This window comes from Mesoplodon mirus, assembly GCF_964341445.2.
Source record: "Mesoplodon mirus genome assembly, chromosome: 5".
In the NCBI taxonomy this organism is placed as follows: Eukaryota; Metazoa; Chordata; class Mammalia; order Artiodactyla; family Ziphiidae; genus Mesoplodon; species Mesoplodon mirus.
The window spans coordinates 108,126,378-108,154,276 of NC_138980.1; the positions used below are offsets into that span (position 1 = coordinate 108,126,378).

The 27,899-nt window shown below is 37.5% G+C and overlaps 1 protein-coding gene across 3 annotated transcripts in view; it reads left to right on the plus strand.

The window, feature by feature from the left end:
- Positions 1-27,899, plus strand: part of KIAA0825 — a 406,374-nt gene that overhangs the window by 11,226 nt on the left and 367,249 nt on the right. For all 3 annotated transcript variants that reach the window (XM_082623469.1, XM_082623471.1, XM_082623470.1), the window contains exon 2: positions 26,550-26,693. The gene's annotated coding sequence lies outside the window, so the exon portion shown is untranslated. The remainder of the gene's footprint in view (positions 1-26,549; positions 26,694-27,899) is intronic.

The following is a 27,899-nucleotide window of genomic DNA, read 5'->3' on the forward strand; positions in this document are numbered from 1 at the left end:
GATTTTTTGATGATGGCCATTCTGACCACTGTGAGATGATATCTTATTGTAGTTTTGATTTGCATTTCTCTAATGATTAATGATGTTGAGCATTCTTTCATGTGTTTCTTGGCAATCTGCATATCTTCTTTGGAGAAATGCCTATTTAGACCTTCTGCCCATTTTTGGATTGAGTTGTTTGTTTTTTTGATATTGAGCTGCATGAGCTGCTTGTAAATTTTGGAGATTAATCCTTTGTCAGTTGCTTCATTTGAAAATATTTTCTCCCATTCTGAGGGTTGTCTTTTCGTCTTGTTTATGGTTTCCTTTGCTGTGCAACAGCTTTGGAGTTTCATTAGGTCCCATTTGTTTATTTTTGTTTTTATTTCCATTTCTCTAGGAGGTGGGTCAAAAAGGATCTTGCTGTGATTTATGTCATAGAGTGTTCTGCCTATGTTTCCCTCTAAGAGTTTGATAGTGTCTGGCCTTACATTTAGGTCTTGAATCCATTTTGAGTTTATGTCTGTGTATGGTGTTAGGGGGTGTCCTAACTTCATTATTTTACATGTAGCTGTCCGGTTTTCCCAGCACCACTTATTGAAGAGGCTGTCTTTTCTCCATTGTATATTCTTGCCTGCTTTATCAATGATAAGGTGACCATATGTGTGTGGCTTTATTTCTGGGATTTCTATCCTGTTCCATTGATGTATATTTCTCTTTTTGTGCCAGTACCTTAGCATCTTGATTACTGTAGCTTTGTAGTATGGTCTGGAGTCAGGGAGTCTGATTCCTCCAGCTCCTTTTTTTTCCCTCAAGACTGCTTTCGCTATTTAGGGTCTTGTTTTTCCATACAAATTGTAAAATTTTTTGTTCTAGTTCTGTGAAAAATGCCAGTGGTAGTTTGATAGGGATTGCATTGAATCTGTAGATTGCTTTGAGTAGTATAGTGATTTTCACAATGTTGATTCTTCCAATCCAAAAGCATGGTATATCTCTCCATCCATTTGTATCATCTTGAATTTCTTTTATCAGTGTCTTATAATTTTCTGCGTACAGGTCTTTTGTCTCCTTAGGTAGGTTTGTTCCTAGGTATTTTATTCTTTTTGTTGCAGTGGTAAATGGGAGACTTTTCTTAATTTCACTTTCAGATTTTTCATCATTAGTGTATAGGAATGCAAGAGATTTCTGTGCATTAATTTTGTATCCTGCTACTTTACCAAATTCATTGATTAGCTCTAGTAGTTTTCTGGTAGCTTCTTTAGGATTCTCTATGTATAGTATCATGTCATCTACAAACAGTGACAGCTTTACTTCTTTTCTGATTTGGATTCCTCTTATTTCTTTTTCTTCTCTAATTGCTGTGAGTAAAACTTCCAAAACTATGTTGAATAGTGGTGAGAGTGGACAACCTTATCTTGTTCCTGATCTTAGAGGAAATGGTTTCAGTTTTTTACCATTGAGAACAATGTTGGCTGTGGGTTTGTCATATATGGCCTTTATTATGTTGAGGAAAGTTCCCTCTATGCCTACTTTTTGCAGGGTTTTTATCATAAATAGGTGTTGAATTTTGTCAGAAGCTTTCTCTGCATCTATTGAGATTATCATATGGTTTTTCTCCTTCAATTTGTTAATATGGTGTATCACGTTGACTGATTGTGTATATTGAAGAAGCCTTGCATTCCTGGAATAAACCCCACTTGATCATGGTGTATGATCCTTTTAATGTGCTCTTGGATTCTGTTTGCTAGTATTTTGTTGAGGATTTTTGCACCTATGTTCATCAGTGATATTGGCCTGTAGTTTTCTTTCTTTGACATCCTTGTCTGGTTTTGGTATCAAGGTGATGGTGGCCTCGTAGAATGAGTTTGGGAGTGTTCCTCCCTCTGCTATATTTTGGAAGAGTTTGAGAAGGATAGGTGTTAGCTCTTCTCTAAATGTTTGATAGAATTCGCCTGTGAAGCCATCTGGTCCTGGGCTTTCGTTTGTTGGGAGATTTTTAATCACAGTCTCAATTTCAGTGCTTGTGATTGGTCTGTTCATATTTTCTATTTCTTCCTGGTTCAGTCTTGGGAGGTTGTGCGTTTCTAAACATTTGTCCATTTCTTCCAGATTGTCCATTTTATTGGCATATAGTAGCTTGTAGTAATCTCTCTTGATCCTTTGTATTTCTGCAGTGTCCATTGTTACTTCTTTTTCATTTCTAATTCTACTGATTTGATTCTTCTCCCTTTTTTTCTTTATGAGTCTGGCTAATGGTTTATCAATTTTGTTTTTCTTCTCAAAGAACCAGCTTCTAGTTTTATTGATCTTTGCTATTGTTTCCTTCCTTTCTTTTTCATTTATTTCTGATCTGATCTTTATGATTTCTTTCCTTCTGCTAACTTTGGGGTTTTTTTTGTTCTTCTTTCTCTAATTGGTTTAGGTGTAAGGTTAGGTTGTTTATTTGAGATGTTTCTTGTTTCTTAAGGTAGGATTGTATTGCTATAAACTTCCCTCTTAGGACTGCTTTTGCTGTATCCCATAGATTTTGGGACATCGTGTTTTCATTGTCATTTGTTTCTAGGTATTTCTTGATTTTCTCTTTGATTTCTTTAATAATCTCTTGGTTACTAAGTAGTGTATTGTTTAGCCTCCATGTGTTTGTATTTTTTACAGATTTTTTTCCTGTAAATGATATGTAGTCTCATAGCATTGTGGTCAGAAAAGACATTTGATATGGTTTCGATTTTCTTAAATTTACCAAGGCTTGATTTGTGACAGAAGATATGATCCATCCTGGAGAATGTTCCATGAGCACTTGAGAAGAAAGTGTATTCTCTTGTTTTTGGATGGAATGTCCTATAAATATCAATTAAGTCCATCTTGTTTAATGTATCATTTAAAGCTTGTGTTTCCTTATTTATTTTCATTTTGGATGATCTGTCCATTGGTGAAAGTGGGGTGTTAAAGTCCCCTACTAAGATTGTGTTACTGTCATTTCCCCCTTTTATGGCTGTCAGTATTTGCCTTATGTATTGAGGTGCTCCTATGTTGGGTTCATAAATATTTACAATTGTTACATCTTCTTCTGGGATTGATCCCTTGATCACTATGTACTGTCCTTCTTTGTCTCTTGTAATAGTCTTTGTTTTAAAGTCTATTTTGTCTGATATGAGAATTGCTACTCCAGCTTTCTTTTGATTTCCCTTTGCATGGAATATCTTTTTCCATCCTTTCACTTTCAGTTTGTATGTGTCCCTAGGTCTGAAGTGGGTCTCTTGTAGACAGCATATATACGGATCTTGTTTTTGTATCCGTTCAGCCAGTCTATGTCTTTTGGTTTGAGCATTTAATCCATTTACATTTAAGGTAATTATTGATATGTATGTCTCTGTTACCGTTTTCTTAATTGTTTGGGGTTTATTATTGTAGGTCTTTTCCTTCTCTTGTGTTTCCTGCCTAGAGAAATTCCTTTAACATTTGTTGTAAAGATGGTTTGGTGGTGCTGAATTATCTTAGCTTTTGCTTGTTTGTGAAGCTTTTAATTTCTCCATCAAGTCTGAATGTGATCCTTGCTGGGTAGAGTAATCTTGGTTGTAGGTTTTTCTCCTTCATCACTTTAAATATGTCCTGCCACTCCCTTCTGGCTTGCAGCGTTTCTGCTGAAAGATCAGCTGTTAACCTCTTGGGGATTCCCTTATGTGTTATTTTTCCCTTGCTGCTGTTAATATTTTTTCTTTGTATTTAATTTTTGATAGTTTGATTAATATGTGTCTTGGTGTGTTTCTCCTTGGATTTATCCTGTATGGCACTCTCTGTGCTTCCTGGACTTGATTTACTATTTCCTTTCCCATATTAAGGATGTTTTCAACTATAATCTCTTCAAATATTTTCTCAGTCCCTTTCTTTCTCTCTTCTTCTCTGGTACCCCTATAATTCGAATGTTGGTGCATTTTATGTTGTCCCAGAGGTCTCTGAGACTGTCCTCAATTCTTTTCATTCCTTTTTCTTTATTCTGCTCTGTGGCAGTTATTTCCATTATTTTATCTTCCAGGTCACTTATCTGTTCTTCTTCGTTAGTTATTCTGCTACTGATTCCTTCTAGAGAATTTTTAATTTCATTTATTGTGTTGTTCATCATTGTTTGTTTGCTCTTTAGTTCTTCTAGGTCCTTGTTAAATGTTTCTTGTATTTTCTCTATTCTCTTTCCAAGATTTTGGATCATCTTTACTATCATTATTCTGAGTTGTTTTTCAGGTAGACTGCCTGTTTCCTCTTCATTTGTTAGATCTGGTAGGTTTTTACCTTGCTCCTTCATCAGCTCTGTGTTCCTCTGTCTTCTTATTTTTCTCGGCTTACCGTGTTTGGGGTCTCCTTTTCGCAGCCTGCAGGTTCGTAGTTCCCGTTGTTTTTGGTGTTTGCTCCCAGTGGCTAAGGTTGGTTCCGTGGGTTGTGTACACTTCCTGGTGGACCGGACTAGTGCCTGTGTTCTGGTGGATGAGGCTGCATCTTGTCTTTCTGGTGGGCAGGTCCACGTCTGTTGGTGTGTTTTGGGGTGTCTGTGACTTTATCATGATTTTAGGCAGCCTCTCTGCTAATGGGTGGGGTTGTGTTCCTGTGTTCCTAGTTGTTTGGCATTGGGTATCCAACACTGTAGCTTGCTGGTCATTCAGTGGAGCTGGATCTTGGCATTGAGGTTTAGATCTCTGGGAGATTTTTGCCATTTGATATTATGTGGAGCTGGGAGGTCTCTGGTGGAGCAATGTCCTGAACTTGGCTCTCCCACCTCAGAGGCACAGCTCTGACGCCTGGCTGGAGCACCAAGAGCTTGTCATCCACACAGCTTAGAGTAAAAGGGAGAAAAAAGAAGGAAAGAAAGAAAAAGATAAAATAAAGTAAAATAATTAAAATAAAAAATAAATATTAAAAAAAAATTTTAAGTAATAAAAAAAGAAAGAGAAGAGAGCAACCATACCTAAAAACAAATCCACCAATGATAAGAAGCGCTAAAAACTATACTAAAAAAAAAAACAACGGACGGACAGAATCTTAGGACAAATGGTAAAAGCAAAGCTATATAGACAAAATCACACACAGAAGCATACACATACACACTCAGAAAAAGAGAGAAAGGGAAAAAAATATATATATCGTTGCTCCCAAAGTCCATCGCCTCAGTTAGGGATGATTTGTTGTTTATTCAGGTATTTCAGAGGTGCAGGGTACATCACGTTGATTGTGGAGATTTAATCCGCTGCTCCTGAGGCTGCTGGGACAAATTTCCCTTTCTCTTCCTTATTCGCACAGCTCCTGGGGTTCAGCTTTGGATTTGGCCCTGCCTCTGTGTGTAGGTCGTCTGAGGGCGTCTGTTCTTTGCCCAGACAGGACGGGCTTAAAGGAGCAGGTGATTAGGGGGCTCTGGCTCACTCAGGCCGGGGAGAGGGAGGGGTACGGAATGCGGGGCGAGCCTGTGGTGGCAGAGGTCGGCGTGACGTTGCAAAAGCTTGAGGCATGCCGTGTTTTCTGGGGAATTTGTCCCTGGATCACGGGAGCCTGGCAGTGGCGGGCTGCACAGGCTCCCCGGAGGAGAGGTATGGATAGTGACCTATGCTCACACACAGGCTTGGTGGCTGCAGCAGCAGCCTTAGCATCTCATGCCCGTCTCTGGTGTCCACGCTGATAGCTGCGGCTCGCGCCTGTCTCCGGAGCTTCTCTGGAGCTCCTTTAAGCGGCGCTCTTAATCCTCTCTCCTCACGCACCAGAAAACAAAGAGGGAAGAAAGAGTCTCTTGCCCCTTCGCAGCTCCTGACTTTTTCCCGGACTCCCTCCGGGCTAGCTGTGGCGCACTAGCCCCTTTCAGGCTGTGTTCACGCAGCCAATCCCAGTCCTCTCCCTGGGGTCTGACCTCCGAAGCCCGAGCCTCAGCTCCCAATCCCCGCCCGCCCCAGAGGGTAAGCAGACAAGCCTCTCAGGCTGGTGAGTGTTGGTCGGCACCGATCCTCTGTGTGGGAATCTCTGCTTTGCCCTCCGCACCCCTGTTGCTGTGCTCTCCTCCGTGGCTCCGAAGCTTCCCCCCTCCACCACCCGCAGTCTCTGACCGTGAAGGGGCTTCCTAGTGTGTGGAAACCTTTCCTCCTTCACTGCTCCCTCCCACTGGTGCAGGTCCCGTCCCTATTCTTTTGTCTCTGTTTATTCTTTTTTTTTGCCCTACCCAGGTACGTGGGGAGTTTCTTGCCTTTTCGGACGTCTGAGGTCTTTTGCCAGCCTTCAGTAGGTGTTCTGTAGGAGCTGTTCCACATGTAGATGTATTCCTGATGTATTTGTGGGGAGGAAGGTCATCTCCACGTCTTACTTTTCCGCCATCTTGAAGCCTGCCTCGTATCTTGCACTTTGAATGAATCTTTTACAAACACATACCTTCGTTACGTAATGCATTGGCCATGTGAAAATATTGCTTCACTGAGGTATGCTTGACTTCCAAATCTTAATATACTTCATTATACAATATCAAAAAATCCCATTTGTTAATATCACCAGTAATTTCCTCAGGAAAACCTTAAAATATTGCAAAACTGTCCATCTGCAAGTACATGAATTTTCCAAGATCTTTGTTTTTGCTTTAAAAGCTCTAATTTTATCATTGGCAACAAATACTGTCTAATATTTTCCTTGAAATGACAACTCAATTTGATTAATTTTGAGCAAATGTGTGGTGTATTCAAAGGTTGAGTTAATAAAATTACTAATTTTTAGTGCCTCATCGAGGACATTTTTAAGTGAACCTGCCATTATTTTTTATTTTAACTGTGTGATGGTGAAAAATGTGACTACAGGGGTAGGCAGGAGAATGGCCCCCAGAAACGCGTACATCATTATCCCTAGAACCTGTGACTATGTTATGTTATATAGCAAAGGGGACTTAAATTTGATAGTCAGTTTGCTTTAAAATATTCAGATTATCCTGGATTATCTGAATGGGTGCAGTGTAATTACAGTGGTTCTCAAAAGTGGAAGAAGGAGGCAGAAGAGCAATTCAGAGTGATGAAATATGAAAAGGACTCACATAGCTAGCTAGAAAATGGGGGAAGTGGGCCACCAGCCAAGGAATGAGAGAGCAGCCTCTAGAAGCTAAAAAATGCAAGGAAACAAGGGATTCTCTTCATAGCCTCCAGAAAGGAATGCAACTGCTGAGCATTTGGTTTTAGCCTAATGAGACCCTGAAATGGTCTTTAACCAGGAGAACTGTAAGATAATAAATTTTTGTGGCTTTATGACAATAAATTTGTGGCAACTTATTACAGTAGCAATAGAAAACTAGTAAAACTAACACAGTTTGGGGATTATAATTTGTGCTAGGGCCTTGTTGCTTTTGCATTTAGTACAAATGTCAATGTATTGAAATGGCTTGTAATGTCTTATTACTATGAAAATAGTTTTTACCTTGTGAACCTTCTGTAAGAATATTGGGTCTCCACCAGGGATCTGTGTACCATACTTTGGAATCTCTTGTTTAATTTTTTCTTTTGTACTTCCTGTGTGTTAACTACTAGGCTAGGTACTAAGATGCAAAAATAAAGAAAGCACAGTGTCTCTCTTAAGAAGATTATAGTCTAGTGGTTGAGAGAGGTAAGCAAATCAGTGATTGAAGATAGCACAGAAAGACAGTTGCTCTAACTGATAATACTCGAGTGAGGGAAAGAGACCTACTCCTAGTCTCAAATGCTTCAGTGTAGTGGGAGAGATCACAAAAATAATCACAAAATGCAAAATGCAAATGAAATACCCCACTGAGAGGGGTGGGGGAGGGAGACCTTTACAATCCCACTAGCAGTGTGTGATGGTTTCAGTTTTTCCACATCCTCCCCAAAACATGTTAGTGTCTGTCTTTTGATTATAGCCATTCTAGTGAGTTGTGAAGTGGTATCTTACGTGGTCTCAATTTGTATTTATCTGAAAGTTAATGATGCTCAGCATCCTTTCGTGTACTTATTGCCCATTTGTCTGTCTCCTTTGGACATATGTCTATTCAAATCTTTTGTTATTTTTTAAAACAATGTTTATTTATTTATTATTTATTTATTTGGCTGCATGGGGTCTTTGTTGAAGCATGTGGGATGTTTTATTATGGCGCTTGTTGCGGCAGGCAGGCTCCTCCTTGCGGTGCGCGGGCTTCTCTCTAGTTGTGGAGTGAGGGTTTTCTCTTGCCTAGTTTTGACGTGGGCTCCAGAGAGCGTGGGCTCTGTAGTTTGCGGCCTATGGACTCTCTAGTTGAGGCACATGAGCTCAGTAGTTGTGGTGCATGGGCTTTGTTGCCCCGTGGCATATGGGATCTTAGTTCCCCGACCAGGGATTGCACTCACGTCCCCTGCATTGGAAGGCGGATTCTTTACCACTGGACCATCCGGGAAGTCCCCCTTTGTCATTTTTAAATTGAATTACTTGTCATTTTGTTGTTGAGCTGTAATAGTTCTGTATAGATTTGGGGATACTATCTCCTTATCAGATATTTGATTTGCAAATATTTTCTCCCACTCAGTAGGTTGTTTTTTCACGTAGGTTTTTTCACTTTATTGATGTCATCCTTTGAAGAACAAATGTTTTTGATTTTACACCTGTGATTTCTTCTAAAAATTGTATGTATTTTATCACTTGTGTTTAGGTCATTGATCGATTTTGAGTAAACTTTTGTATGTCTTTAGATGAAGGAGTTCGACTTCATTCTTTTGCATGTTGGTATTCAGTTGTCTCAGCAACTTTGCTTGAAAAGACAATCTTTCCCTATTGAATTTTCTTGAATCCCTTATCAAAAATCAATTGAACTTTGTATGGGTTTATTTTTGGACTCTCTATTCGATTCCATTGATTACATGTCTATCTTTATGCCTATCCTGTCACACAGTCTTGATTACTGCAGCTCTGTAGTAAGTTTTGAAAAGTAGGAAATGTGAGTTCTCTAACTCCATTCTTCTGTTTCAAGATTTTTTTGACTGTCCCTTGCATTTCCATATGAATTTTAAGATCAGTTTGTTAATAGACAGCTGGGATTTTGATAGAGATTGCATTGAATCTGCAGATTAATTTGAGAAGTATTGCCACTTTAACAATATTAAATCTTTCAGGCCATAAGCAATGGACTTTTCATGTATTTAGATCTTTCAGTGTCTTGCACTTCTTTTGTTAAATGTTTTCCTGAATATTTTATTCTATTTGATGCTATTGTAAATGGAATTTCTTTCCTAATTTCATTTTAAAATTGTTAATTGCTAGCATATTAAATATAATTTGTTTCTGTTTATTAATCTTATTTTCTGCAAACTTTGTTGAATGTATTTATTAGCTCCACTAGTTTGAGTTTTTGGTTTGTTTTAGAATTCCTTAGGACTTTCTACATACAAGATCATGTCATCTATAAGAAGAGATAGTTTTACTTCCTCCTTTCCAGTCTAGATGCCTTGTATTTACTTTTCTTGCCTAATTGTCCTGGCTAGAACTTCCAGTACAATATTGAACAGAAGGGTTAAAAACGGACACACTTGTCTTGTTCCTGATCTTAAGGGCAAAGCTTTCAGTCTTTCACCATTAAGTATGAAGTTAGTTGTGGGTTTTATGTAAATGTCTTTTATCAAGTTGATGAAATTCCCTTCTACTCCTGGTTTGTTGAGTTTTTTTTAATCATGAAAGGGTGTTGGATTTTCACACATTCTTCTCTGCATCTATTTAGATCATCATGTAGTTTTTGTCCTATATTCTATTAATGAGGTATATTACATTGGTTCATTTTCCTGTGTTGATTCAACCTTACACTCCTGGGATAAATGCCACTTAGTCATGGTGTAAAATGCTTTTTATATGTTGCTGGATTCAATTTGTTAATAGTTTGTTGAGTATTTTAGCCTATATATTCATAAGGAATATTGGTCTATAGTTTTCTTTTCTTGTAATGTTTTTGTCTGGTTTTAGTATCAAGGTAATACTGGCCTTAGAGAATGAGGTTCTGTTTTTGGGAGAGTTTGTGAAGGATTGGTGTTGATTTCTGGTAGAATTCACCAATGAAACCATCTGATCTGTGTTTGTCTTTGTGAAAAAATTTTTGATCATTAATTCAATCTGCTTTTTTGTTATAGGTCTTTTCATATTTTTTAGTCTCCAGTTATTTCAGTACTTTGTGTCTTTTTGGGAATTTGTCTGTTTCATCTAGGTTATAAAATTTAATGATGTACAACTGTATATTGTATCCCCTTCTAATCTCTTTATTTCTGTAAGGTCAGTAATAGTGTTCCTCCTTTCATTCCTAATTTTTGCAATTTCAATCTTACCTCTCTTTTGTGTGTGTGTGTGCATGCGTGCAATGTTTTCTTCCTTCTGCTTGCTTTAGGTTTAGCTTGCTCTTCTTTTTCTAGTTTCTTAAGGTTGATGGTTATGGTAGTGATTTTAGATCTTTCTTTTTCAATATAGGCATTTCGTCTACAGTTTTATTTTCTTCTGATATGTTTGTTTGGCTTTGTTTTCAGGGTAATACTGTCATCACAGAATGAGTTAGCAAGGTTTCTCTCCTCTGTTTTCTAAAAGAGTTTGTGAAATGTTGGTTTTTTTTTTTTTTTTTTTTTTTTGTATAGAATTCACCAGTGAAGACCTTGGGTCTTTGCTTTTCCTTGTGGGAAGATTTTGAATTACTAATTCAATTTCTTCACTTGTTTTAGATCTGTTCAGTTTTTACAGTTTTTCTTGATTTGGTTTTGGTCATTTATGTCTTTCTAAAAATGTGTCCATTTCATCTGTGTGTCTACTTTTTTTTTTTTAATTAGTTTCTGCTTTATAACAAAGTGAATCAGTCATACATATACATCTGTTCCCACATCCCTTCCCTCATGCATCTCCCTCCCTCCCACCCTCCCCATCCCACCCCTCCAGGCGGTCACAAAGCACCGTGTGTGTCTACTTTTTGGCATCAAGTTGTTCATTGTGTTGTCTTATAATCTTTTCGATTTCTGTATGACCAGTAGTGATATATTTTTCATTCATTATTTTGGTAATTTCTGCCCTTTTTCTTTTTCTCTTGATCAGTCTAGCTAAACATTTGCAATTTTGTTAATATTTTCAAAAACCAACTTTTGTTTTTATTGTCTTGCTTTTCTCTTTTCTGTATCATTTATTTCTGCTGTAATCCTTCATGTTGCCTTTCTTCTCCTTGCTTTGCATGTGGTTTGCTCTTCTTTTTCTAGTGTCCTAAGATTGAATCTTGAGGTACTTCTTCTACACCTTTCTTCTTTTTTGATATGTGTTTAAAGCTATAGATTTCCTTCTATAGGTTTTTATGTATCCCATAAAATGTGACATATTGTGTTTCCACTATCGTTCAGTAAAAAATATTTTCTAATATCCCCTGTGATTCTTTTTATGACTTGTTGTTATTTAAAAATATGTTCTTTAACTTCCAAATATTGGGAATTTTGCAAAATTTTTAATGCTATTGATTTCTGATTTAATTTTGTTATACTCATAGAACATGATCTTATTACTTCCTATGACCTCATTACTTTTAAATTTATTGAGACTTGTTTTATGACCTAGAATATGATCTATTTTTGAAAAAATTTTTTGGCATTTGAAAAAAAAAAGTGTATTCTGCCATCATTGAGTGGAGTAGTCTGTATATGGGAGTTAGGTTGAATAGGTTGACAGCATTCAGATCTTCTGTACTCTTGCTGATTTTCTGTTTAATTCCATCAATTATTGAGTGCAGAGGATTGAAATATCTAATTATAATTCTCAAATAGTCAATTTCTTCTTTGAATTCTGTCATTTTTTGCTCCATTGACTTTGAGGCCCTGTTTTAGGTGCATATATATTTGTAAATATTATATCTTTTTGATGTATTGACCCTTTTATATCTGTTTTTCTCAAATACTATTTCTTTTTTTTAAATTAATTAATTTATTTTGGCTGTGCCGTGTCTTAGTTGCGGCATGCTGGGTCTTTAATTGCATCATGCAAACTTCTTAGTTGTGGCATGCAAAATTCTTAGTTGCAGCATGCAGACTCTTAGTTGAGGCATGCATGTGGGATCTAGTTCCCCGACCAGGGATGGAGCTGGGGCCCCCTGCATTGGGAGCACAAAATCTTACCCACTGGGCCACCAGGGAAGTCCCTTCAAGTACTATTTCTTGAAGCCTATTTTGTTTACTATTAGTACAGTAACTCCAGCTATTGTATGGCATATCTTTTCCGTCTTTTAACTTTTAATCTATTTATTGTCTTTGAATGTAAAATATGTCTTGTATAGATGACACATGGCTGCCTCTTGCATTTTTATCTAATCTAACAATTCCTGCCTTTGGATTGAGGTGTTTAGACCTTTCATATTTAATGTACTTATTAGCATGATCACGTTTACATTTTCCATATTGCTTTGTTTTTATATGACTCTTGTCTCTTTTATTTCTTTCTTCTACCTTGGTTGCCTTCTTTGGTATTAGATAAATATTTTTAATATTGTCATAATTTAATTTCTAGTGAAACTTTACCTTTTAAATAATTTTCTTAGTGTTTGCACTAGAGAACATAGTCTACATCTTAACTTACCACAGCCAGCTTAATGTAACCAGTTAATACCGACTTAATTTTGATAAAATATGGAAATTTTGTTTCAGCATAGTTTTATTCCTTCCTGTCCTTTCTGCTATTATTGTCATATGTGTTACATCTCTACATGTTTTAAAATAATCAATGCATTACTATAGTTATTGCTTTATGCAATCTATGTCTTTTAAAGAGTTCAATTAAAAGAAATGAGATAGGGCTTCCCTGGTGGCGCAGTGGTTGAGAGTCCGCCTGCTGATGCAGGGGACACGGGTTTGTGCCCCGGTCTGGGAGGATCCCACATGCCATAGAGCGGCTGGGCCCGTGAGCCATGGCCGCTGAGCCTGCACATCCGGAGCCTGTGATCCGCAGCGGGTGAGGCCACCACAGTGAGAGGACTGCGTACCGCAAAAAAAAAAAAAAAGAAATGAGATAATATTTTATAGACCCTTTTATATTAGCCCACATATTTACCATTTCTGGAGCTCTTTATTTCTTACTTTGGATTTAAATTACCATCTGGTGTCAATTCCTTGCAGCTTGAAGGATTTCCCTTAATATTTTTTTAAGGCCCATCTGCTAACAACAAATTCTCAATCTTTATTTCTTCAGTGTTAAAAGTGATGGCTCTATTTTGCCTCAATTTAAAGGTAGTTATTCTTTTTTTAAAAATTAATTAATTAATTTTATTTTTGGCTACACTGCATCTTCATTGCTGCACGCAGGCTTTCTCTAATTGCGGTGAGTGGGGGCTACTCTTCGTTGTGGTGCACGGGCTTCTCATTGCGGTGGCTCCGCTTGTTGCGGAGCACAGGCTCTAGGCACGTGGGCTTCATAGTTGTGGCACACGGGCTCAGTAGTTGTGGCTCACGGGCTCTAGAGCTCAGGCTCAGTAGTTGTGGCACACAGGTTTAGTTGGTCTTTGGCATGTGAGTTCTTCCCAGACCAGGGCTCAAACCTGTGTACCCTGCATTGGCCAGCGAATTCTCAACTACTGTGCCACCAGGGAAGCCGAAAGCTATTTTTTTTTTCCTCTACCTTATTCATCTCCAGTTTTATTTTTTAAATTTTTTTAAACATCTTTGTTGCAGTATAATTGCTTTACAGCGTAGTTATTCTTGATATAGGATAATCAGTGGACAGTATTTTTTTCTTTCAGCATTTTGAATTTCTCATTCCACTGACTTCTGGCCTCCATTGTTTCATTGATGCTCACCTATATGTGATGATTTACTTTTCTCTTGCTGCTTTTAAGATTTTCTCTTTGTCTTTGTTGACCAATAATTTGATTAGGTTATGTTGAAATATCCATCTCTTTATATTGTCCTGCGTGGGGTCTGTTGAATTTCTTTGATGAGTAGGTGAATGTTTTTCATCAAATTTGGTATGTTTTTATCCTTTATTTCTTCATGTATTTTTTTCTATCCCTTTTTCTGATTCTATTCCTTCTGGGATACTCATTACATGGTTTTTGATATAGTTGTGATTTTCCAAACTGTCTGAGTCTTTGTTCTTTTTCTTAAAATTTTATTTATTTAATTTATTTAGTTTTGGCTGCACCAGGTCTTCGTTGCTGCACACGGGCTCTCTGTAGTTGAGGCGAACAGGGGCTACTCTTCTTCGCGATGCGCGGGCTTCTCATTGTGATGGCTTCTCTTGTTGCGGAGCACGGGATCTAGGTACACGGGCTTCAGTAGTTGTGGCACTCAGGCTCAGTAGTTGTGGCTCATGGGCTCTAGAGCACAGGCTCAGTAGTTGTGGTGCACCGGCTTAGTTGATCCGCGGCATGTGGGATCTTCCCGGACCAAGGCTTGAACCTGTGTCCCCTGCATTGACTGGCGGATTCCTAACCACTGCACCATGAGGGAAGTCCTGTTCATTTTTTAAATTATTTTTTTCTCTCTGTTCTTCAGATTGGATAATTTATATTCATTTATTTTATTTTAGTTTATTTATTTTATTTTATTATTATTATTTTTTTTACTTGAACTGTTTCTCACAGCCCAGTCTTTCAGATATAACCTAATAAAATGCACTGAGAGAGGCTAGGAGCTTCTCATGACACTTTCTTCTCTTTGTCTCTAATTTTCTTTTTTTTTTTTTATTAGTTTCTGCTTTATAACAAAGTGAATCAGTTATACATATACATCTGTTCCCACATCCCTTCCCTCTTGCATCTGCCTCCCTCCCACCCTCCCTATCCCACCCCTCCAGGTGGTCACAAAGCACCGAGCTGATCTCCCTGTGCTATGCGGCTGCTTCCCAATAGCTATCTACCTTACGTTTGGTAGTGTATATATGTCCATGCCTCTCTCTCGCTTTGTCACAGCTTACCATTCCCCCTCCCCATATCCTCAAGTCCATTCTCTAGTAGGTCTGTGTGTTTATTCCTGTTTTATCCCTAGGTTCTTCATGGCATTTTTTTTTCTTAAATTCCATATATATGTGTTAGCATACGGTATTTGTCTTTCTCTTTCTGACTTACTTCACTCTGTATGACAGACTCTAGGTCTATCCACCTCATTACAAATAGCTCAGTTTCATTTCTTTTTATGGCTGAGTAATATTCCATTGTATATATGTGGCACATCTTCTTTATCCATTCATCCGATGATGGACACTTAGGTTGTTTCCATCTCCGGGCTATTGTGAATAGAGCTGCAATGAACATTTTGGTACATGACTCTTTTTGAATTATGGTTTTCTCAGGGTATATGCCCAGTAGTGGGATTGCTGGGTCATATGGTAGTTCTATTTGTAGTTTTTTAAGGAACCTCCATACCGTTCTCCATAGTGGCTGTACCAATTCACATTCCCACCAGCAGTGCAAGAGTGTTCCTTTTTTTCCACACCCTCTCCAGCATTTATTGTTTCTAGATTTTTTGATGATGGCCATTCTGACTGGTGTGAGATGATATCTCATTGTAGTTTTGATTTGCATTTCTCTAATGATTAATGATGTTGAGCATTCTTTCATGTGTTTGTTGGCAGTCTGTATATCATCTTTGGAGAAATGCCTATTTAAGTCTTCTGCCCACTTTTGGATTGGGTTGTTTGTTTTTTTGTTATTGAGCTGCATGAGCTGCTTATAGATTTTGGAGATTAATCCTTTGTCAGTTATTTCATTTGCAAATATTTTCTCCCATTCTGAGGGTTGTCTTTTGGTCTTGTTTATGGTTTCCTCTGCTGTGCAAAAGCTTTGAAGTTTCATTAGGTCCCATTTGTTTATCTTTGTTTTTATTTCCATTTCTCTAGGAGGTGGGTCCAAAAGGATCTTGCTGTGATTTATGTCATAGATTGTTCTGCCTATGTTTTCCTCTAAGGGTTTTATAGTCTCTGGCCTTACACTTAGGTCTTTAATACATTTTGAACTTATTTTTGTGTATGGTGTTAGGCAGTGATCTAATCTCATATTTTTACATGTCTCTGTCCAGTTTTCCCAGCACCACTCACTGAAGAGGCTGTCCTTTCTCGACTGTATATTCCTGCCTCCTTTATCAAAGATAAGGTGACCATATGTGCGTGGGTTTATCTCTGGGCTTTCTATCCTGTTCCATTGATCTATCTTTCTGTTTTTGTGCCAGTACCATACTGTCTTGATTACTGTAGCTTTGTAGTATAGTCTGAAGTCAAGGAGCCTGATTCCTCCAGTTCCCTTTTTTGTTCTCAAGATTGCTTTGGCTATTCGGGGTCTTTTGTTTTTCCAAAGAAATTTTGAAAATTTTTGTTCTAGTTCTATGAAAAATGCCAGTGGTAGTTTGATAGGGATTGCATTGAATCTGTAGATTGCTTTGGGTAGTAGAGGCATTGTCACAATATTGATTCTTCCAATCCAGGAACATGGTATATCTCTCCATCTATTTGTATCACCTTTAATTTCTTTCATCAGTGTCTTATAATTTTCTGCATACAGGTCTTTTGTCTCCTTAGGTAGGTTTATTCCTAGATATTTTATTCTTTTTGTTGCAGTGGTAAATGGGAGTGTTTTCTTGATTTCACTTTCAGATTTTTCATCATTAGTGTACAGGAATGCCAGAGATTTCTGTGCATTAATTTTGTATCCTGCTACTTTACCAAATTCATTGATTAGCTCTAGTAGTTTTCTGGTAGCATCTTTAGGATTCTCTGTGTATAGTATCGTGTCATCTGCAAACAGTGACAGCTTTACTTCTTCTTTTCCAATTTGGATTCCTTTTATTTCCTTTTCTTCTCTGATTGCTGTGGCTAAAACTTCCAAAACTATGTTGAATAAGAGTGGTGAGAGTGGGCAGCCTTGACTTGTTCTTGATCTCAGTGGCAATGGCTTCAGTTTTTCACCATTGAGGACGATGTTGGCTGTGGGTTTGTCGTATATGGCCTTTATTATGTTGAGGAAAGTTACCTCTTATATTCATCTACTTTAAGTTCACTAATTCTTTCTTCAGATCATCTTGAATCTGCTGTCAAGTTCCTATAGTGTCTTTCCATTTAATACACTTTTCAAGTACAAAATTTCCATTTGGTTCTTTTAAAAAATTTCTTTCTCCTTATTGTGAATCTCTTACGTTTTTTATTCATCATTGCCATACTTTCCTTTTATTCTTTAAATATGGTCACCTTCGGTTCATGGAATGTACTTATAATATCTGCTTTAAAGTCTTCATTTAAATTCAACATCCAGGGATGCTCAGTTTCTATTGGCTGCTTTTTCCCTATTTATTTGCATGTCTCATAATTTCTTGCTGAAAACTGGATATTTTAGATCATATATTGTAGCAATTCTGGGTTCTGAATTTTTTTCCTCCCTGTTGTTGCTTTGTTTATTTGCTTGTTTCCTTGTTTAGTAAATTGCCTAAACTAAGTCAGTAACACCTACCTCCCTTGTGATAAGTGGCCACTGACTTTTTTTTTTTTTTTTTTGAGATTCTTGTTATGAGTTTTACATTTGGCTTCCTAGGACTTGCCTCTGTGTCTGTGAAGCTTAAATGATAAGCTGATGGTTGGATAGTGGATGTGTGCAAACACTTCAATTCAGTAAGTCATCTGTCATGTGCTCATGGATCTCTGTATTGATAGAGGAATATATTTAAAGTTTACATTGTTTTCAAGTGTGCCCAGATTTTGCTTCCTGCTGAGCTCTTTCACATTTCCTCTGTGCATGTGATTGTTCAGCCTCAGGAATGTGTGGCTAGCTTTGTTCCTCTCAGGCCTCCATTGTACATACTCTCAGCCATAGCCAAGAGTACCCTTGCCCCAAGTGTGAACATAACCTTGGCCTAATTGAGCTGTTGACTCTCCTTTCTTGCTCACTTTTTTAAGGCCATCACTTCCACTGAAACACTGCTGGAGGTGGGCATCACCCACCACTCAAGTACCAGTGAGCCCCCTTTGACCACAGCAGAGATGTTTCTGGTTCTAACGACCTTCCCCACCATGGAAGAACTTCTGTACTCACTGAGTTGTGATTGATGTTGATAAGGGTAGCTCTAGGCTAGAATACCAGAGGGTCCTAGTTTTCCTATCAAAGATGAATAGTTTTTCAAATATAAATGCTTTTCAAATTGTTATCTTCCTTTGGTCTATTTCTAGGTGACTAAAATGGTTGTATTTGTCAATTTTGTCTACCTCTTTAGTTTCTTTTTTGGAAGAGTATTTACTGATTGTACTCAGCCATAGCTGGATGTCCTGCTTCTGGTCTTGTATTATGTGTACATTTTTTTCTTTACTCTCTTAGGATGATGGAAAATTTACATGTTCTATTAATGGACTTATCTCCATTTTCTTTGGGGGCTAATTATTGTTTTACATTGGTTTCAAATGTGAAAAAGAAAATGATTTTCTTCAAATACCCAATTGTCCTTGACTGTGCATTCATAATATGAAAGAAGAAAATAAAAAAGCTGCCTAGAAACTATATTTGGTTGGCACTGATTTGACTGGTACAGTTTACTTTAGAGTGAATAGGTGGGTTACCATGATTATGATGGAAGTCAGCTAAAGGCCAGAATGAGACAGACTTTTCTTTGGGGAACCCATGCTACCTCTCCTAGTTTTCTATTTTATATATAGTAGTGTGTATATGTTAATCCCAAACTCCTAATTTATTCCCCCCACACCTTTCCCCTTTGGTAACCATAAATTTGTTTTCGCAGTCTGTGAGTCTGTTGCTGTTTTATAAATAAGTTCATATATCATTTTTTTAGATTCCACATATAAGTGATATCATATGGTATTTGTCTTTCTCTGTCTGACTTACTTCACTTAGTATAATAATCTCTAGGTTCATCCGTGTTGCTGCAAATGGCATTATTTCATTCTTTTTTATGGCTCAGTAATATTCCATTGTGTATATGTACCACCTCTTCTTTATGCATTCCTCTATCAATGGGCATTTAGGTGGCTTCCATGTCTTGCTTATTGTGAATAGTGCTGCTATGAACACAGGGGTGTATGTATCTTTTTGAATTAGAGTTTTATTTGAATATATGCCCAGGAGTGGGATTGCTCAATCATATGGTAGTTCTATTTTAAGTTTTTTAAGGAACCTCCATACTGTTCTACATAGTGGTTGTACCAGTTTACATTCCCACCAACAGTGTAGGTGGGTTCCCTTTTCTCCACACCCTCTCCAGCGTTTATTGTTTGTAGACTTTTTGATGACGGCCATTCTGACCTGTGTGAGGTGATACCTTATTGTAGTTTTGATTTGCATTTTGCTAATAATTAGCAATGTTGAGCAACTTTTTTTTTTTTTTTGCGGTATGTGGGCCTCTCACTGTTGTGGCCTCTCCCGTTGCGGAGCACAGGCTCCGGATGCGCAGGCTCAGCGGCCATGACTCACGGGCCCAGCCGCTCCGTGGCATGTGGGATCTTCCTGTACCGGGGCACGAACCCGTGTCCCCTGCATCAGCAGGCAGACTCTCAACCACTGCGCCACCAGGGAAGCCCTGAGCAACTTTTCTTGTGCTTTTTGGCCACCTGTATGTCTTTGGAGAAATGTCTATTTAGATCTGCCCATTTTTTGATTGGGTTATTTGTTTTTTTTTGATATTGAGCTACATGAGCTGCTTGTATATTTTGGAGACTAATCCCTTTTTGGTTGCTTCGTTTGCAAATATTTTCTCCCATTTTGTGGGTTGTCTTTTCATTTTGAGTATGGTTTTCTTTGCTGAGCAAAAGCTTTTAAGTTTAATTAGTTCCCATTTGGGTTTTTTTGTTTGTTTTTATATTCATTACTCTAGGAGGTAGATCCAAAAAGATATTGCTACAATTTATGTCAAAGAGTGGTCTGCCTATGTTTTCCTCTAAGAGTTTTATAGTATCCAGTCTTACACTTAGGTCTTTAATCCATTTTGAGTTTATTTTTGTGTATGGTGTTAAAGAATGTTCTAATTTCATTCTTTGCCATGCAGTTGTCCAGTTTTCCCAGCACCACTTACTGAAGAGACTGTCTTTTCTCCACTGTATATTCTTGCCTCCATTGTCATAGAGTAATGAACCATAGGTGCATGGGTTTATTTCTGGGCTTTCTATCCTGTTCCATTGATCTATATTTCTGTTTTTGTGCCAGTACCATACTGTTTTGATTACTGTAGCTTTGAGTATGGTCTGAGTCAGGGAACCTGATTCCTCCAGCTCCATTTTTCTTGCTCAGGATTGCTTTATGTTTTGTGTTTCCATACAAATTTAAAAATATTTTGTTCAGTTTTGTGAAAAATGCCATTGGTAATTTGATAGGGATGGCACTGAATATATAGATTGCCTTGGGTAGTATAGTCATTTTGAAAATATTGATTCTTCCAATCCAGGAACATGGTATACCTTTCCATCTGTTTGTGTCATTTCCGATTTCTTTCATCAGTCTCTTATAGTTTACAGAGTATAGGTTTTTTGCCTCCTTAGGTAGATTTATTCTGATGTATTTTATTGTTTTTGATGTGATAGTAATTGGGATTGTTTGCTTAATTTCTCGTGATAGTAATTGGGATCGTTTGCTTAATTTCTCTTTCTGATCTTTTGTTGTTAGTGTATAGAAATGCAAGAGATTTCTATGTGTTAATTTTTTATCCTGCAATTTTACCAAATTCACTGATGAGCCCTAGAAGTTTTCTGGTAGCATCTTTAGGATTTTCTGTGTATAGAATCATGTCATCTGCAAACAGTGCTGGTTTTACTTCATCTTTTCCTATTTGGATTCTTTTAATTTCTTTTTCTTCTCTGATTGGCATGGCTAGGACTTGCAAAACTATGTTGAATAAAAGTGGAGAGAGGGGACATCCTTGTCTTGCTCCTGGTCTTTCAGCTTTCAGCTTTTCCTTGTTGAGTATGGTGTTTATCATATATGGCCTTTATTATGTTGAGGTAGTTTCCCTGTGTGCCCAGTTTCTGTTGAGTTTTATAATAAATGGGTGTTGAATTTTGTCAAAAGCTTTTTCTGCATCTATTAAGATGATCATGTGGTTTTTATTCTTCAATTTGTTAATACGGTGTATCACATTGATTGATTTGTCTATGTTGAAGAATCCTTGCATCCCTGGGATAAATCCCACTTCATCATGGTGTTTTTTTTTAATATATTGTTGGTTTTGATTTGCTAGCATTTTGTTGAGGATTTTTGCATCTATGTTCATCAGTGATATTGGCCTCTAGTTTTCTTTTTTTGTGGTATCTTTGTCTGGTTTTTGTATCAGGATGATGGTGGCCTCATAGAATGAGTTTGAAAGTGTTCCTCCCTCTGCAATTTTTTGGAATAGTTTCAGAAGGATAAGTGTTAACTCTTCTCTAAATGTTTGATAGAATTCGTCTGTGTAGCCATCTGGTCCTGGACTTTTGTTTGTTGCAAGTTTTTAAATCACAGTTTCAATTTCAGTACTTGTGATTGGTTTGTTCATATTTTCTCTTTCTTCCAGGTTGAGTCTTGGAAAATTGTACCTTTTAAGAATTCATCCGGGGACTTCCCTGGTGGTGTGCTGGTTAAGAATTCGCCTCCCAATGCAGGGAACGAGCGTTCAATCCCTGGTCAGGGAACTAGATTCCACATGCATGCTGCAACTAAGAGTGTGCATGCCACAACTAAGGAGCCCGCTGGCTGCAACTAAGGAACCCACTGGCTGCAACTAAGACCTGGCACAACCAAAAATAAATAATTAAAATAAATAAAAATTTTTAAAAAAGAATTTATCCATTTCTTCCAGGTTGTCCATTTTATTGGCATGTAGTTGCCTGTAGTAATCTCTGTCATCCTTTGTATTTCTGTGGTGTCAGTTGTAACTTCTTTTTCATTTCTAATTTTATTGATTTGAGCCTGCTCCTTTTTTTTCTGGCTAAAGGTTTATAAATTTTGTTTATCTTTTCACAGAATCAGCTTTTAGTTTCATTGATCTTTTCTATTGTTTTCTTCATCTTTATTTCATTTATCTCTACTCTGATCTTTATGATTTCTCTCCTTCTACTAACTTTGGGTTTTATTTGTTCTTCTTTCTTTAGTTGGTTTAGGTGTAAGGTTTGGTTGTTTGAGATTTTTCTTATTTCCTGAGGTAAGATTGTATCACTGTAAACTTCTCTCTTAGAACTGCTTTTGCTGTGTACCCTAGGTTATGGATCATTGTGTTTTCTCTTTCATTTGTGTCTAGGTATATTTTTCATTTCCTCTGATTTATTCAGTGATCCATTGGTTGTTTAGTAACATATTGTTTAATCTCCATGTGTTTGTGTTTTTTACAGTTTTTTTCTTGTATTTGATTTCTAATCTCATAGTGTTGTGGTCGGAAAAGTTGCTTGGTATGATTTCAGTTTTCTTAAATTCACCGAGGCTTGCTTTGTGGCCCAACATGTGATCTATCCTGGAGAATGTTCCATGTGTACTTGGGTGGGTGGAATGTTGTATAAATATCAATGAAGTCCATCTGGTCTAATGTGTCATTTAAGGCCTGTGTTTCCTTATTGATTTTCTTTATGGATGTTCTGTCCATTGATGTAAGTGGGGAGCTAAAGTCCCCCACCTTCGTTGTGTTACTGTCAATTTCTCTTTTTATGGCTATTAGCATTTGCCTTATATATTGAGGTGCTCCTATGTTGGGCGCATGTATATTTACAATTGTTATATCTTCTTCTTCGATTGATCCATTTATCATTATGTAGTGTCTTTCTTTGTCTTTTGTTTACAGTATTTTAAAATCTATTTTGTCTGATATGACTATCCCACTCCAGCTTTCTTTTGATTTCCATTTGCATGTAATATCTTTTTCCATCCCCTGACTTTTAGTCTGTATGTGTTCCTAGATTTGAAGTGGGTCTCTTGTAGACAACATATAAATGGGTCTTGTTTTTGTATCCATTCAGCCAGTCTTTGTCTTTTGGTTAGAGCATTTAATCTATTTACATTTAAGGTAATTATCGATATATATGTTCTCATTGCTATTTTGTTAATTGTCTTGGATTTGTTTTTGTAGTTCTTTTTCTTCCCTTCCTCTAGTTTTCTGCGTTTGTGTTCTCTGTTCCACAGGCTGCAGGATTGTAGCTCCTCTTGCGTCTGGTGTCTGCTCCCTGGTGGGTGAGGTTGGTCGAGGTGCTTGTGCAGGCTTCCTTGTGGGTGGGACCGATACCTGCCCACTGGTGGATGGAGCTGGGTCTTTACCTCTGAAGGCCAGGGCCATGTCAAGGTATGTGTTTAGAGGCAGCTGTGGGCTCAGGATGACTTTAGGCACCCTGTCTGCTAATGGGTGGGGCTGTGTTCCCACATTGTTGGTTGTTTGGCCGGGGGCATCCAAGCACTAGAGCCTGCAAGCTGTTGGATGGGGCCAGGTCTCAGTGCCAAAATGGCAATGTCCAGGAGTGCTCACGCTAAATATTCCCTGGGGCCTCTGCTATCAGTGTCCTTATCTCCACAGTGAGCCACAGCCGACCCCCACCTCCTCAGGAGACCCTCCAAGACCTGCAGGTAGGTCTGGCCCTGGCTCCTATGGAGTCACTGCTTTGCCCTGGGTTCCAGAGCACATGAAACTTTGTGTGTGCCCTCCATGAGTGGAGTCTCTTTTTACCCCAGTCCTATGGAACTACTGCACTCAAGGCCCACTGTCCTTCAATACCAAATGCTCTGGGGGCTCTTCCTCCTGATGCCAGACCCCCAGGCTGGGGAGCCTGGTGTGGGGCTCAGAACTCTCACTCCTGTGGGAGAACCTCTGTGATATAATTATTTTCCAGTTTGTGGCTCGCCTACCCAGCGGGTATGGGATTTGATTATATGATGAAAGTGCCCCTGCTACTGCCTCGTTGTGGCTTCTTTGTCTTTGGATGTGGAATATCTTTTTTGGTATGTTCCAGTCTTTTTTTCAGTGGTTGTTCAACAGTTAGTTTTGAGTTTGGTGTTTTCATATGAGGAGGTGAGCTCAAGTCCTTCGACTCCACCATGTTTTCCTAATCCCCTCCCTCCCATCTGTTTTGATCCCTAATTTTCTAGATAGTTATTTCATATCTTCAAACACAACACTTTTCCCATGTACTTTATTATTATTATTTTTTTTACTCACAGTCAGATATTTAACTACAGAGAAGAAAAAAAAAAAGAAGTTGCTGTACAAAAAGGTAGGGTAGGGAGATTCAGTGTTTCTCGGGCAGTCAATTGATTGCATACTTTAGCTTCACTTCTTACTCCACACTTCTGCCAATGATATAGGATGTTCCTTTAATTGCAGCATTCTCTGCACACATTCTAGAGTTTTGCTTTTTCCAACCTGTTTTTACCATGAAAGCTCTTTCATCTGTCTTATCTTGTACAAATTTGTAGTGATGCCTCTCTCAGTCTCTTCATTTTTGTGAGTTTACATCCTGTTCCCTCACCCCAACACACACCTTTTTTTTTATCTTGTTAAGGAAATCTCTAGAGGAGAAGGGGGAAAAATACATGCTTATTGATTTTCCTAACCAAAAATTTTGTGCACATATTGTTAAACAGTTGCAATGTAATGTGTACGTGTGTGCATGGGTCCTGTTTTCATCTGTCCTTTTCAGCATTTTCTGCATCGCTATATTTCTTCATGATTATTATTTTAGTGGATTTTGAACCCATTTTTGAAGAACAATTGATTATATTATTATTATTATTATTGTAATCGTTATTATTATTTTAGTTACTGCATCTTTCTCTTTCTTTACCCCATTCTCCATCCCACCATCAAGCACATTTACCTTTCCTCAGGTAACCAATATTAATAAAATTGACAGTTTGTGGAACAGTAAGTCTTAATGTTTTCCTGTGGTCGAACTGATTGGCTGAAAGCTATCAAGAAGCGCAATTCACCCAACAGGCTGACATTGTTATCAAGAAAGCAATTTCAGTTATTTATGGGTTTTCCATGAAATCTTGTGATTTCAGCTCTGTAGTGTAGGTAATATGTTGTATCTCTGTAATGGCTCCCTAGTGTGGGCATCTCCACTTTGTTCTTAGACCGAACTGAGCCATGTCTCATGTTATAATTCCTCTGTTTCCTGTTTTGCTCAAATTTAGTTCCTAGACTGGCCAAGTTGTCCATGAGGGTTTTTGTCTGTTTCTGATGAAGTATCAACTGGAAGTCAGCTTGGGACAATGGATGTTAGTAACGTTTAAGCACTTGTATATCAGACACCAGAGAAAGTCAAGAAGTATGAGAACAATCAATAAATGTCAAGAGAAGCATCTGGAACCTTCTTCATATTAGTTTTCTAGTTGACCTAAGCCTAATGAAGAGATCATTTTGGCTGATCACAGATTATAAAATAGATTTTTCTATTAAGTAATATACTTATCATTTGACTTCTTTTCTTTTTCTTTTAGTAAGGCAAGATAAAGAAATAAGTATAGATTTTAGAATGAAGAAGTAAAACTCATTATGTATGTATGATGTAAAACCACAGAAAAAAATAAGAGTTTAGAAAATATCCTGGATAAACACATCAATATACAAAAATTGTACAAATACATACATATATAAACAAAACATGAAAAACCCCTTGCAAAGAGATATTATTTATACTAACATTCAAAATATGAAGTTCCTGGGAATACATCTGACATAACAAGACATGTGCAAAACTCCCATGGGGAAAATAGTAATGCATTATTTTGTGACAATAAGACCTTAATAAATGGAATGATATACAATACACATGGCTTGGGAAACTCAAGATTTTACAGATGCCCAATTTGATCAATCAAATTCCTAACTGTCTATTTTGTTAGGGAGGAGAGAATAGTTGACAAAAGATTTTGAAATTAAATAGAAAGACAAAGGGCCACAAAATAAGAATAACAACAGTGTATTTTGGTGCAGGGAAAGTCAAATAGATTGGTGGAACCTTACTAGTGAATGTTTAGACCACAGACCCACCTCTTTGGTGACTTGACTTGGGAGGTTGTTAGAAACACAGAATCTCAGATCCCAACCCCAAATCAACTGAATCAGAATTTACTTTAATAATATAACCTGGAAGAGTTGGGAAAGATTCTTTTTAATTAAAAAAATTTTTTTTTAATATTTTGGCCATGCCACGCAGCATGTATTATCTTAGATCCCCAACCAGGGATTGAACTCCAGCCCCCTGCATTGAAAGCATGGAGTCTTAACCACTAGACCGCCAGGGAAACCCCAAAGATGGTTTTAGTTAACAGTTCTGGGGCAACTGGCAATTAAACAAGAAAAACATAATTGTATTGAAAGGTATTGCTTGTTTCATATGGTGCAGCCATCCCTTACTCTCTGTGATCTACGTTTCTTTAGGAACATTTGAAAAATCAATGAAAATAAAAGGGATGTTTTGAATATTGTTTTCCTAGGTGCATCCGTTATCCATTTGCCTATAATCTATGAATCATCTTGTTGATAAGGTTTTCTTAGGTATCCCAACTTCAGGATGTCTTTATGTGTTTCCAGCATCTCTTGGATCAAGTCTGTGTATTATAACAATGATAGTACTGTCATTGCCAATGTAGATGACTAATGTTGTGACTATGCCCCCTCCATGTGGCAGTGATAAAGCTGTATCTAATTATTTTATAGGTGTGCTTTGTATATTTTGTGGAAAAAAACTGCTGAAGATACTAAAGGGCAGCTCTTCTACTGACAACTCGTAAGGAAATAATTTACCACCTACTTAGGATTAGAAGACAAGCTCATTCTTATAGTCTTCTGAAACAAAATTAGGTAAGAAATGGTTTTTGTCATATTTTAAATGATTTGTACTCTGCCTCCCCAGTTTGCTTGAAAGCTTCTATAATTCTATTCCTTTGGCCTCTAAGAGAGATGCAGTTAGCATTTTCCTTTAGGAAGGTAGTGTGCCAGCCAGCTGTCAGCCTTATGATGTGCCTGATCTCCGATGTCAGGGGAAGCACAATTCAATTTTAAACTAAGTCTTCTGCACAATAGTGCAGCAGGGCTGCCAGCATCTCTCTTTATGTTCCTTTCTTTCAAATTCTCCCTTCTACTCAAACAGTATAGCTTTATTTTTAAATCCTTTGTGTAAGATGAAACCACCACTAACTGACTTTACTTGTCTTTAGTTAAAAATCAATGAATTGACTGAAATAATCTGTATTTCAGTTACCCTTTCTCATTTCTAGAAAATAAAGTACCACTGCTTGTTTAACTTATGACTTGTCTAAACATGTTGAAAGCATTGACTATGAGGCATAACACTCAGACGCTGAAAGGGAACTGTGACAAGTTCAGTCAAAAGGGAAAAGAGGAATAATTTATAAAAGGTGTTGCAGATAATGATGCCAGCCAGTTATTTTAAAATGCATCCATCTCACCTTTTAATGAATTAGATTTGTCAACAGGAAATGTTTTATGCACCACTTCTAATAAAAGTGGCATGCAGTGCTTTGAGGTTGGCTTCTTCAAAGCTAGAGTATCTTCAATTCAAAGATATTTTTTAAATAATAGATATTAAAAAGTATATTTAAATAATATTAAGGTTGTGACACAAACACCAAATGACAAAATTCAGGAGTTTCAAAGCAGAGGCTGACATGCCATCACTATTTCATATAGTAACTGTTTTTTAAATTAGGAGTGTAACAGACTGATTTGGGGATTGTGTGTCAGTTTAACTTTAGATTCTCTTGTTGTTTTGGTTGGTGTCACAACCTTAATGTCAGCTTTTCAAATAGGTTTCTACATTTCCTTTGGTTCAAGGTCATTAAAAAATGCATATGATGAATCTAAGAGGCATAAATAGGTCACACTGAAGTGGAATTCCTTGCTTCTCTGGTATTGAGAGACAGCTAATACCTGCCTTATAAGTGGAAAAAGTTAGCTTATGCATTTTGGTAAATTTCTGTTTTTCAGGAATTTGTTTCAGACCATTGTAAACCCAAATAACAAAACATGATATTGGTATAATTGTTT